Here is a 12722-nt window from a genome sequence, read left to right as displayed (position 1 = left end):
TAAGCCCATAGGGTTTAAGGCTTATTATAGGAAGTAGGGACCCCAGTGAAGCGAGAAGGACATTTTCACATTAGCTAAGCTGAGCCCTTTAAATCTTTTTTTTTAGGTGACCTTATTTTGCAGCTCCAGCTGATGAGGTGGGATGACTTGCTTCTGTGTATGGTCAGGGGAGTCTGTGAGGTAGCGATGCATGCTAAGGGTCAAATATTGCCCCTGGAAGTTAGAGATCTGAACAGAGTAATTCTGCCCTAGACAACGTCTGCGGATGAAGACCTGTCTGACAGTTCACTTGATAACTATTTATTGAGCCTTTACTATGTGTACTTTTGTATTGATTCTCTAAATTTCTCAGTTCCTAGGGGGCAAGAATGGTTGGGGAAGGGTGAAAGCCAGAAGAGGGAAGTAGGTGATGCCTTACAAACAGCTATGCTTGATATGCTAAAGGGCTTAAGCCTGGTGGTTATGGAGAATTGGCCTCACTATTTTCACCTGATATATGGTGACTGCTGCCAGAGAGGTCGCAGGTGGAGGCAAAGGTCTAACAGATTAAGGGGAAGAGAACTAGGAGAAGCAGCCTCTTTGCCACTTTTTAGACCATGCCATGATGGCACTGTGGCTGCCATTTTGTGGCATTTAGTCAGGAAATGTCCATGGAGAAATTTCCCACAGTGGGGAGGCTGTTGGACAGATGACTTTCAAGGTGGCAGTCAGCATTATACAGCACCTACCAATTGCAGGCCCCATGCTCATATATGAGCAACACTTGGATCCTTTCAGGCAAAAATCTGACTATCTAGTGGAGCTGCCACAATCTAGCTAGCCAGCTCAGTGCCTTCTAGTTCTAAGATTCTGTGATAGGGGTGGCTCTAGCTGAGTCTCAAGAAGTTACAAACTATTACCAGTTGAGAGAGAGAAAGCAGGAAAATCATTCTCTGATTTGTCTGTCCTGCAAGAAAGCACTCTTGGGTGAGTGTGGAAACCTATGTATAAATATTGACTCAAGGTGGGGAAGAGGGTGTTGAGGCAGTCTTGCAGGAGCTTGTTCCTTGGGATTCCTGCCTGTGTCTGCCAAGATTTGGAGCCTAAAAGTGGTTTACCTATGTGAATTTCTTTATAAGCATTTTTTCTTTGACTGAAGAAGGGGAGCAGGCCATAAATAAGGCCTGGGTTTCAACAGATAAGGACATGGGAGAAGGAGGGATAATACTTGGCTTCCCATCTGGCCACTTTGTAATGGGCACTCCTAGTGGTGACTATGGGAGGCATTCTCCTCAGAAATGTTCTGGAAGTTGAGGCACAGAGTGTGCCACTTTGGCATCTTAGAGGTTTTGTGTTCCAGGTGGCACAGCATTTTTCTGGAAGAGTAAAGATGGTAGCTAGGGGAGAAAACCGGTGGGAGAAGGTGGGAGCACTGAGCAGGAAGAGGCTGATCTTGAACACAAGGAGGCCCCTCCACCCTACCCCGCCAGGCACCCACAAACACCCTGTGTGGGGCAGGAGGTCTTCAGAGGGGGCTGCGGTCCTGGAGTTAAGCTGAAGGCTGCTGTGGAGTGTGCACGCTTCTCCTGTTTCCCCATGTGTCTCCACAGGGTGGATGGCCCAGGTCTGCATGAAGAACAATTCTGTGGCAAAAGAATAACAGGTGTCCAGAGAGAATCTAGGTTTTTCCTCTTTGCCAAACTGGAATAAAGGGCATCTCCAGAATCGCCTTCCACTGAAGAGTTACATTCTATGACAGGGTCTACTCTGAGCTTGAAGAATCTAGAGATCTGAGATACCCTCTTCTAAGACTGTTTGCCATTTTTCTGGCCAAAGTTATCCAGAAGCACAGCAAACAAACTTTGGAGCCAAAGGAACCTGACTTCAAATCCCAGCAACATCTTTTCCTAGCTGTGTGGCTTTGGGCAAAGCTTTTGCCTTATCTGAGCCTCAGTTTCCTCATCCAAAAAGTGGGGATGTCCTGATCACAGTGCTGAGGTAAGGATCAAATGAGATGATGTATGTAGAATATGCAGTCCAGGGACTGGCACACAGTAAGTGCTTAATAAGTGCTGATTCCCTTTCTGTTCCTTTCACTTAGTTGGAGAAAAACAATCACATCCGCTAAAGGCAGGACTGGAATAGAACTTACACCCTATGTTCTTGGTCGGGCATGGGCCCCAGATTTCAGGCTCCTCTGATGTAGGTCAGCAGCTGGGCCTGACCCCATACCCCCTACCCACAGCTGCACAATGCCCAGGCATCTTCTGGAGCCTTGGAGCCCTTTGATTTTCCTTGGATTCCCAAATGGCTGTTTTCAGACAGGCCTCCTCCCAGCCAGCTGCCCCCAGGGCTGGTAGTGGTGAAGCCTGCATTTGTCAAGTGACAGCTTTAATGAAAAACGAGGCGCAGACTCACATGCATTAGGAAGTAGCTGAGCTTTCTCAGCCACATCACACTACAAAAACCAGTTCTGTGCAGCCAAGCTCGCTGAGATTGATTTCCTTGAACCCTTTACCTCACTCTGATATTTTATCTCAGAAAGTCAATACTGTGGGTATTGCCATCTAAACAGGACTGTCTCCTGTCCACATATTGTTGGATGGGAGTCTAGAAAATTTTTCCCAACCAGTCACTTATTTGTTCATCAGAAGCCAGCTTCTTTGTTGCTTTGATGCAAGAAAGACTAAGCTTGGTGAGCCAGCTGGCCTTGCATGCAGCTGACAACAAGATGTATACAGATCCCAGCAGGAGATCAACTTTGGGCCCCAAGAGCTGTCTGTTGACGGAAACAACGGGAAAGTCAAATCTTCATGCATTACTCTCCTATAGTACTTAAGGTGGCTTGAGAGGCAGACAAAGTGTTCAGGTGTAGCTTGAGGGATGCTGGAGTGGGGCAAGGTAATTTTACACCTTCCTGGAGGCTGCACAGGTGTGGATTTGAAGCCAGCTTGGATTTTAACTTTGCCTTTGGTCACCCAGAGGAGTCAGATCCTGAGAAAACAAGTCATGTTAACCCGTGGGAAGTCAAGTATAGACCAACTATGCTTTATTAATTTGTTATTGGAGGTCCAGGACCAGTGATGGGGGTAGGTGTGTTCAGAAGGTAAATTACAAATCAGAAGGATGCTTAGTGAGTGCAAAGTTAGGGCAAAGAGCAAAAAGAGCAGGATCTTCTTATGAAATTGTTTGTCCTTCCTTCTTTCATCCCTCCATCCCTTCTTCCTTTCTTTCTTCCTTCCCTCCTCTCTCCGTTCAGAAATTAATGAGCCTTTTTATCATGTGCCTGGTCCTTGCCGGCTCTGCAAATATGCAGATCCCTGGAAGCTTGCGTACAATCTAATGGGGAGCCAGATAAGTCAGCAGAGAATACAGAGCACAGGTGTTAGCAGTTGTGCCTTCAGTTGTAAAGCAGGTGGGCTGAGAGGGCTACAGTGAGGGCTCACTGAGACAATGTCCATCAGGTTAGTGACAGCACAGTGCATGGCTCATAGCACTCAATAAATGTTGGCTACTGTTATTTTTATTCCTCATCTCCTTAGTGCTGGTGAACACACAGCAGAGGAGAGGTGAATGCTCTGGGAAGCCAGTGAAGGCTTCCCATCCAGGAGCATGGGAGGATTAGTGGGCCTTCCCTGAGTGGAGAAGGGGCATGAGGGTCCCAGCCAGGAGGCCAGATGCTTGATACTGTCTTCAGTGAATGACAAGGGACGTTGAGGTAGAGGAGGGAAAGGGGTACAGGACAGGAATAAGATAATACAGGGTCAGATTGTAAAGTGATAGCCTGGATGCTGAGGGAACAATGGAGGCTTTTAAACCATGAAAGCATGACTGGATTTTTGGAAAGCTAGCAGTGATGATAGCACAGAACATGGATTAGATAAATTGTGAAAAGTCTCATTCAGGGCCCTTTTGATATGGCAATGTGTGAGAAGAGGAGGACCTACTCCAAGGTTGCATTATGAAGATGGAAAAGAGACAGTAGATTGGTGAGATAATTGAAGAAGTAGAATTGGAGGAAAGTGATTACTGATTGAATTCTGGAGGGGAAGAAAAAAAGGAATGGTTGAGTATATTCTTAGGGTATTTGGATGCATGATGGTCTCACTAGGCCAAGCTAGGCAGTGAGAGAGGAGGAAGAAGCATAGGAGGAGAGGGTGGTTTCAGTTGGGACAAGGGTACAGGTGCTTGTGGGACATCCAGGTGGAGATGGGGTGAGGATTGGAGACACTACCTGGGGGCTTGTCAGTACGGGCTACTGGAAGTCCTGGTCACTTAAGGAAATGTACAGAGAAGGTGGATGGCAGACAGACAATTGGGTTGTTTAAGAAGAAGAAGAGAATCTTGGCTAGGAGTCTAAGGAAGGATTGATGCAGAGAGGGAGGGAAGGGGGACAAGAGGACAAGTGTGATCGCCTGTACCCAGGAGCACAAAGGGGCAAGTGGAATGAGAACTAAAAAGAGTCGACATTTGGTGTCTGGGGTGCTTTCAGACAAGCCCTCTTCCTGGATAGATATGAACAAGTACTAGTGACTCATCCAACTTTACTTTTCTAAAATTCCTTATTAGTCAACAGAAGTTTTGTTGACTACAATATAGCTCCTTTGCTTGGCCCAATAGGTGTTTCAACAAAGATTGAACAGTGAGATCTTACTATTTCCAGCCTGACAGCTTATCTTCCTTCAGGCCCGTTATTAAGATTTCAGAAGCTCCTCCATCCGTCCAGGAACACACTGATATCCCTTTAGGTGGATGGTTTCCATGGAAACTAATCTCTTTGATTTGTTAATCATTTCTCTCCGTGCTAACGTCAGCAAGTGACCAGTTCTCACCCCGTCTCCTCACTCTGGCTCTGATCCATATGGATTAGGATGTGGGTATTGGGGGACCTGGCCATCCCTGATTGTGAAGTTGGCCATCTCTTCTATACTATGTGTGGTTTTTCAGGGTAGAGAGGAAACAGTCTCTATCTAGACATCATCTAAGAGGGCAGTGCAGTTTGGTTTTAAATCCTTGCCATCCCACCTTTGGCACATGGTATGTTTGGCAAGTTATGTAACTGCTCTAAACCACCATGTCTTCATCTATGAAGTGGAGATAAATCCTAAATCATAGGGCTACTGGGGGGATTAAATGAGGTGAGATATTAAAAGTAGGGCAACAATAGCTTGCAATTGCTGGTATTGTCATCATTACTGTTCTAGGAATGGTTAACTTTTGAAGGAGGCAGTTGATCTCGTTCCCAGTGTCTTCCTGAGGTGCCCTGTTCTGTGACTTATTAAGGCTTTTACTTTGCAATAGGGAGGAGGGAGGGAAATCCACATACATTTGCGTGGGGCTGTGATTATAAATACTATAGGGATAATAAGCCTTGGACAGGTTTTTAAAGTGAACATGCAGCCTGGGCTCCGGTTTCCTGCTCTGGAAGAAGTGTCACAGTTTCCTGTAGGCTGCACCTTCCCCTCTGCCCCACCCAGGGACCTAGAGATTAGGCATCCTCCCTTCTCCCCACTTCTCCCTCTCCCTCCTTCCATCCCTCCTTCCTGTTTTCCCTTTCTCCTATACCCTCTCCCTTTCACGTGTCTGTTATAGAGAATGTAGGCAAATCACTGGCCCATTGTGCATGTTCAGTTGAGAAACATTGCATTTTTTTTAACTGTTTCTTTTTGAGACTGAACTGATTGACCATACTTCTTTTTTTTTTTTTTTTTTTTTTTTTTTTTTTTTTTTTTTTTGAGACGGAGTCTCGCTCTGTGATTGACCATACTTCTTTGGTGAATTCTTTGGTCTTGTCTTTTGCCCAATTTACTTGCTATTTAGGATGTTAGTTTTTTCTTGGTAATCGTTTTGTAGCTGTTTTAGTAAGAATATTTTCTGGCATATTTTTCAAAAATTTTCCATTTGCTTTTAAATGGGCAATATAAACATGTACAAAATGCAAAACGTTCAAAAGGCTTCATAGTGAAACAAAAGGCTGTCTCCATCCCCTGGCCCCATCACCCATTGTCCCTCTCCAGAGGCTGCTACAGGCATACCTCAGAGATATTACAGATTTGCTTCCCAACACCACAATAAAGTGAATGTCATCATAAAGCAAGTCACATGAATTTTGTAGTTTCCTAGTGCATGTAAAAGTTATGTTTACACTATACTGTAGTCTATCAAGTGTGCAATAACATTATATCTAAAAAATGTACACACATTAATTAAGAAATACTTTATTACTAAAATATGCTAATGATCATCTGAGCCTTTGGCAAGTCATAATCTCTTTTGTTGGCAGAGGGTTTTGCCTTGACATTGATGGCTACTGACTGATCAGGTTGGTGGTTGCTGAAGTTTGGGGTGTCTGTGACAATTTCTTAAAATAAGATAACACTGGCCAGGCGCGGTGGCTTACGCCGTAATCCCAGCACTTTGGGAGGCCGAGGCAGGTGGATTGCCTGAGGTTGAGAGTTCGAGACCAACTGGCCAGCATGGTGAAACCCTGTCTCTACTAAAAACACAAAAATTAGCCGGGCACGGTGGTTGGCGCCTGTAATCTGAGCTACTTGGGAAGTTTGAACCATGGAGGCAGAGGTTGCAGTGAGCCAAGATTGCACCATTTCACTCCAGCCTGGGCAACAAGAGTGAGACTCCGTCTTAAAAAAAAAAAAAAAAAAAAAAAGAGATAACATGAATGTTTGCTACATCAATTGGCTCTTCCTTTATGAAAAAGCTCTCTGTAGCACGCAATGCTGTTTGACAGCATTTTACCCAAAGTAGAACTTTCAAAATTAGACTCATTCCTCTCAACCCCTGCTGCAGCTTTATCAACTAAATCCTTTGCTGTGATTTCAGCAATGTTCACAGCATCTTCACCAAGAATAGGTTCCATCTCAACAAACCATTTTCTTTGCTCATTCATTTATTCATAAGAAGAAACTCCTCATTCATTTAAGTTGTATCATGAGATTGTAGCAATTCAGTCACATCTTTGGGCTCCACTTTTAATTCTAGTTTTCTTGCTATTTCTACCACATGTGCAGTTATTACCACCACTGAAGTCTTGAACCCTTCAAAGTCATTCATGAGGGCTGGAATAAACTTTTTCAAAACTTCTGTTAATGTTGATATTTTGGTCTCCTCCCTTGAATTACGAATGTTCTTAATGACATTTATAGCATTAATTAATCTATGGCAGCTATATAGCCTTACAAAATATGTTTCTTAAATAATAAGACTTGAAAGTAGAAATTACTCCTTGACCCATGGATTATAGAATGGATATCATGTTAGCAGACATGAAAACAACATTGCTCTCCTTGCACATCTCCATCAGAGCTCTTGGGTGACCAGGTGCTTTGTCAATGAGCAGTAATATTTTGAAAGAAATCTTTTTTTGTAGGCAGTAGGTCTCAACAGTGGGCTAAAAATATTCAGTCAACCATGCTGTAAACAGCTGTGCTGTCAGCCAGGCTTTGTTCTTCCATTTACAGAGCACAGACAGAGCAGGTTCAGCCTGATTCTAAAGGGCCCTGGGATTTTCAGGATGGTAAATGAGCATTGGCTTCAACTTACAGTCACCAGCTGCATACTCCTAACAAGAAAGGCAGCCTGTCCTTTGAAGCTTTAAAACTAGGCATTGAGTTCTCCTTCTAGCTATGAATGTCATCCTAGATGGCATCTTCTTCCAATATAAGGCTATTTAAGCTACATTGAAAATATGCTGTTTAGTGTAGCCACCTTCATCAATGATATTGGCTAGATTTTCTAGATAACTTTCTGTAGCTTCTACATCAGCACTTGCTGTTTCACCTTGTACTTTTATGAAGACAGCTTCTTTCCTTAAACCTCACAGGTTAACCTCTGGTAACTTCCAACTTTTCTTCTGCAGTTTCCTTACCTATCTCAGCCTCCACAGAATTGAAGAGAGTTAGTGCTTTACTCTGGATTAGGCTTTGACTTGAGGGAATATTGTGGCTAGTTTTATCTATCTAAACTATTAGAAGTTTCTCCGTAGCAGCAATAAGGCTGTTTCACTTTCTTATTGTGAGTGTTCACTGGAGTAGCACTTTTAATTTCCTTTAAAACCTTTTCATTTGCATTCACAATTTGATTAACTATTAGACACAAGAGGTGTAGTTTATGGTCTGTCTTGGCTTTTAACATGCCTTCTTCACTAAGCTTAATCATTTCTAGCTTTTGATTTAGTGTGGGAGATGTGCAACTCTTCCTTTTTACTTGAACACTTAGAGGCCACTTTAGGGCTATTAAGTGGACTAATTTCAAGTTTGTCATGTCTTAGAGAACAGTGAGGTCCCGGGAAAGGGAAAAGGACAGAGAACAAACAGGTTGTTGGTGGAGCTGTCAAAACAATTATAATAGTAACATTTAAAAGATTACAGGTCACCATAACAGATATAATAATAATAAAAAAGTTTGAAATATTATGAGAATTACCAAAATATGACACACAGACACGAGTGAGTACATGCTGTTGGAAAAATAACGCTGACAGACTTGCTTCACACAGCGTTGACACAAACCTTCAATTTGTAAAGATGTGGTATTTGAGAAGCACAATAAAATGCAACAAAACGAGGTCTGCTTGTACTTAATATCAGAATCTTGTGTATCCTGCCTGAGATATTGCATGCATATACAGATTGTAAGAATATACATGTATATGTAAGAGTCTGTATATTTATACATATGGTAATTTATATAAATTTGTTTACATCTAGCTTTTTCACTTAATAAATATCTGGCAGATCACTTTATATAAATTTTTATAGCGCTGCTTCATTATTTATAATGACTGTATACTTTTCCATCCTATGTTTGTACTATATTTAACCATCAAATATCGAACATTTAAACTGTTTCTAATATTTTCTATCACAACACTGCTGCAATGAATATATTTATAATACATGGGTTTATCTGTAGAATATATAATCTAGAAGTGAAATAATTAAGTTAAAGTTTGATAGATATGATCAGATTACCTTTTACAGAGGTGATATCAAGTTACACTCTCTACAGAAGTGTTTAAGAGTATCACTTCTTGGCCTTTTGGCTAAGATCAAGTGTAGTATCTGTTCTTATCAGAAGTGTTTAAGAGTATCTCTTTCTCTACAGTTTTTCCAAAGTTGAATTTCATCAAACTTTTTGATGCTTATGAACCTGATATGTAAATTTTTAAAACTCAGCATAAGTTCTAATTACACTGTTCTTGTTATAAAAAAGGTTGACTTTTTTTTCGTATGAAGAAAATCCATTTCTTTTTCTGTTTTGGGGAAATACGTCTTCATATACTTTGTCCATTTTCCTATTAAAGCATTCCACTTCTTACTGATTTGTATAGTTCTTTACCTATATTGGTGAATTTACCCAGTTGTGATATAAATTTAAAATATTTCTTCATAGTTTATTGCTTGTCTTTTTTAATGTTCTTGTCATGCAGAAAACTTTTTATATCTAAGTTATTACATTGATCCCATATTTTCCTTTGATAAGTTTTAGGTTTTGTGTTACAGTTAGAAAGATGTCTGCTTTGTGAAATTATTTTTAAACTCTCATTTTTGTGGTGTTTAATAATTATACATATATATATTTATATTTGATCTGCTTGGCAAATAATCTCTTTTCTCCACTTCTTCTAAACACTGCTTTTATTATATGCTAAATTTTTGAATAAATTTGTGTCAATTTATGTACTCTACATTCATTTCCTTTGACCTGTCTGTGGATTCATGCCTCAGTACCATACATTTTTATTTACTATAGCATGATAATATCTTTTAATATCTGGCAGAGCTTATCTCTTCTCCTGCAGTAGCAGGAGTTGGGTGTCCATGGCATATACAATCTTAAAGGATTTTTAATACAGATTTTCAAATCTATTAGGATAGAGTTTAAAGTGTTATTCTTTATTTTCTTCCTCATCTATAGCTAGAGATCTATTCTTACTCCTAAGTTTGAATAGTCATTTGCTTTTCCTGAAGTTTTGCATAGTTTATGGGTTTAATGAAAAAAGCAGCCTCTGGATGAACATATCAGTTTTACATTTTTTTTTACTAATCATTAATTTTTGTTTATATCATTATTTTTCCTCCTCTTTTCCTTCATTTTTTGTCTGTAATATATGTCATTTACTTAATTTATATTTATTTTTTTATTTGGTAATAAATACACTTAATGCAATAAATCAGTTTTTGATTACTGCAGAGGTATTGATATGTAGCCTCCTCATTTTCATTTTTGTAACCATTTAATAATTACTCTTTCAATTTTTCTTTTACCCTAGAATTATTTAGGATACTGTTTTTCATATTTTCAAGTGATTGGATTTTTAAAATACAAATTTCATTTGACTTAGAAAATGAGTCCATGTAGTTTCTATTTTGGAGAGATTTTTTAACTAAAATTTTCTTTGTCATCCAATATAGGCCATAAATTGGCACTAGAGCAAAGTGTAAGGTTTATAGGGCCCAGATTGTAATGTCAATGTGTTAAGTCTGTCTTACTAACTTTATTATTTAAGGCTTTTATATTATTATTGTATACCTTCCTCATTTTTGAAGCTTTAAAGAAGTGTATTGACCTCTCTCATTGCTATGCCTTTCATTTCTTTCTATTTAAAAACATATTTTGATGCAATCTTATTTGTTAACAATGCAATTTATTAAATATTCATGCCTTTATAAATTAGACTTCACAACAAAAAATGACAATTTCCTCTTTGTTTTACCCATGAAGTCTACTTTTGCTGATATTGATATTGCAACGCCTGTTTTTCTTCATGTTTTTCAGATATATCTTTGTACAACCTTAACTTTAGCATCACAGCATCTCTTTTAAAAATTTTCATGATTCCCTAGCTCTTGGAAGTTTATGTTGTTGTTGTTGCTAGTGTAACAAACCCTCAGTCTTCTTATTTCTTAATGGAGATGATAATAGTAGTACCTGTCTCAAAGGGTTGCTGGAAGGACTAAATAAGATCATGTACGGCAAGTGCTGAGCATAGTCTTATTATTATTATTAATCCCAAAGTGATAAAAATCATGCATTTCCTCTCTCTCTCTCTCACGTTTTGCCCTTGTCACCCAGGCTAGAGTGCAATAATGCCATCTCAGCTCACTGCAACTTCCACCTCCTGGGTTCAAGCGATTCTCCTGCCTCAGCCTCCTGAGTAGCTGGGATTACAGGTGGCCACCACCATGCCCAGCTAATTTTTGTATTTTTAGTAGAGATGGGGGTTTCATCATGTTGGCCAGGCTGGTCTCGAACTCCCGACCTCAGGTGACCCACCCGCCTTGGCCTCTCAAAGTGCTGGGATTACAGGTATGAGCCACTGCTCCCAGCCCATTGTTTTGTTTGTTTGTTTTTGTAAACTAAGTTTTCTTCTGTTATACTTTAAACCATAGGTTGCCTTGTTAACTAATAAACCTTGAATTTAAACAAACAGAAAATATACAGCCATTTGTTAAATTTAGTTATGGCCATTCTTATACTGAACAGGGAATAGGGCAAGATTTCCCTCTCAGACTTTAGGATTCTAAGCCCACGTGACCTGTAGTGACAAGGGGCAGCAAGGCATCAGGTATCATGTTTAAAGCGAGCTCCTCCGCAGCCAGCCCACTGCCTCCAGGGCCCAGCTCCACCCCCGCCTGCTCCCTAGCTGGCTAAGAGAGCTCAGATGAGTTCCTTTACTTCCCCACCTACACACTCTCATCTGTGAAATGGGGATATTAACAGCACCTTTCTCATAGCTGTGTTGTGAAGATGAAATTAATGAATACATGCAAAGTGCTTAAATACCTGGCCAGTCGTGAATGCTACATACACAGGTGAGCTGTTAGCTGCTATTACTCATGCTCTGCTCTCCTTCCCTTCTCCGTCAGCACTGTCCAAGCTCCTCTTCACTTGTATACCAATTAGTTTTCATTAATTTGATTAAGTACAAGAAATATTTTCAGAGTACCTACTGTGTTTCAGACACTGTGCTGCTACTTGTAGGAAGCGCAATATCTATCACAGGAGACAGACATATAAATATAATAATGATAAGGCAGTGTAAATAGTAATTTAATGAAAACTCCAAACAATGAAATAATAGTAATAAGTCAGTGTAGAGTGTAACAGTGGGAACATAAGTCGGGGGCAGAGGAGGCATAGAGAAGGGGCAGTTGCTTCTCTCTGGGGCAGGGGGAGGGAAGGCTCTGAGGAAGAAGGGAGCCCAGGAATGGATCTTGAGCTGGGTCTGAGCTGGAGTCTTAGGTGAGGAACCAGCAGGCAGGAAGGCATGGTGACCTGAAATAACATGGCATTCCCACACCCATCTCTGCATGCCACCTCTCGTCCTCCAGTTGGGAACATCTCCCCATGTTGTTCACCTCCCTGAAGAAATGTCCCTTCTTCTGAAGTCCTGCTCAAGTCCTACTTTCTCCGAGAGTCCTGTCCCCAGCATCTGACTCGCTCTGACTCACCTGGCTTCCCTTGTGCTGTGACCATGCCTGTGTCTTGCTTCTCCCTGCTCCCAGGTGGCTGTACAGTGCTGGGCGCACGGTAAGTGCATGTTGATGGATAAAGTGATTACCAACACCATTAAATGACTAATGCTTTATCCCAACACCATGGCTGTGAGAGCCCATTTCCCACTGAAATTCCCACTGGTCTTTGAAGAGAGGAGATCAGGGTGATTTGTCTTTTCCTAGCTCATGCTACATGTCCCTTTTACATGATTCTCTCAGGAGCCC

At 41.0% G+C, this 12722-nt stretch overlaps 1 long non-coding RNA gene and 1 pseudogene across 1 annotated transcript in view; both read left to right on the top strand.

Moving 5' to 3' along the window:
* Nucleotides 1–12722, top strand: part of LOC123574464 (uncharacterized) — a 201619-nt gene that overhangs the window by 88205 nt on the left and 100692 nt on the right. The gene's annotated exons all lie outside the window — the stretch shown is intronic.
* On the top strand, nt 9021–9152 carry LOC123574949 (U2 spliceosomal RNA; annotated as a pseudogene).

Source organism: Macaca fascicularis, chromosome 7, assembly GCF_037993035.2.
Source record: "Macaca fascicularis isolate 582-1 chromosome 7, T2T-MFA8v1.1".
Lineage (NCBI taxonomy): Eukaryota > Metazoa > Chordata > Mammalia > Primates > Cercopithecidae > Macaca > Macaca fascicularis.
Note: the sequence above shows the minus strand (reverse complement) of the source record. Positions and strands in the feature narration are given on the sequence as shown.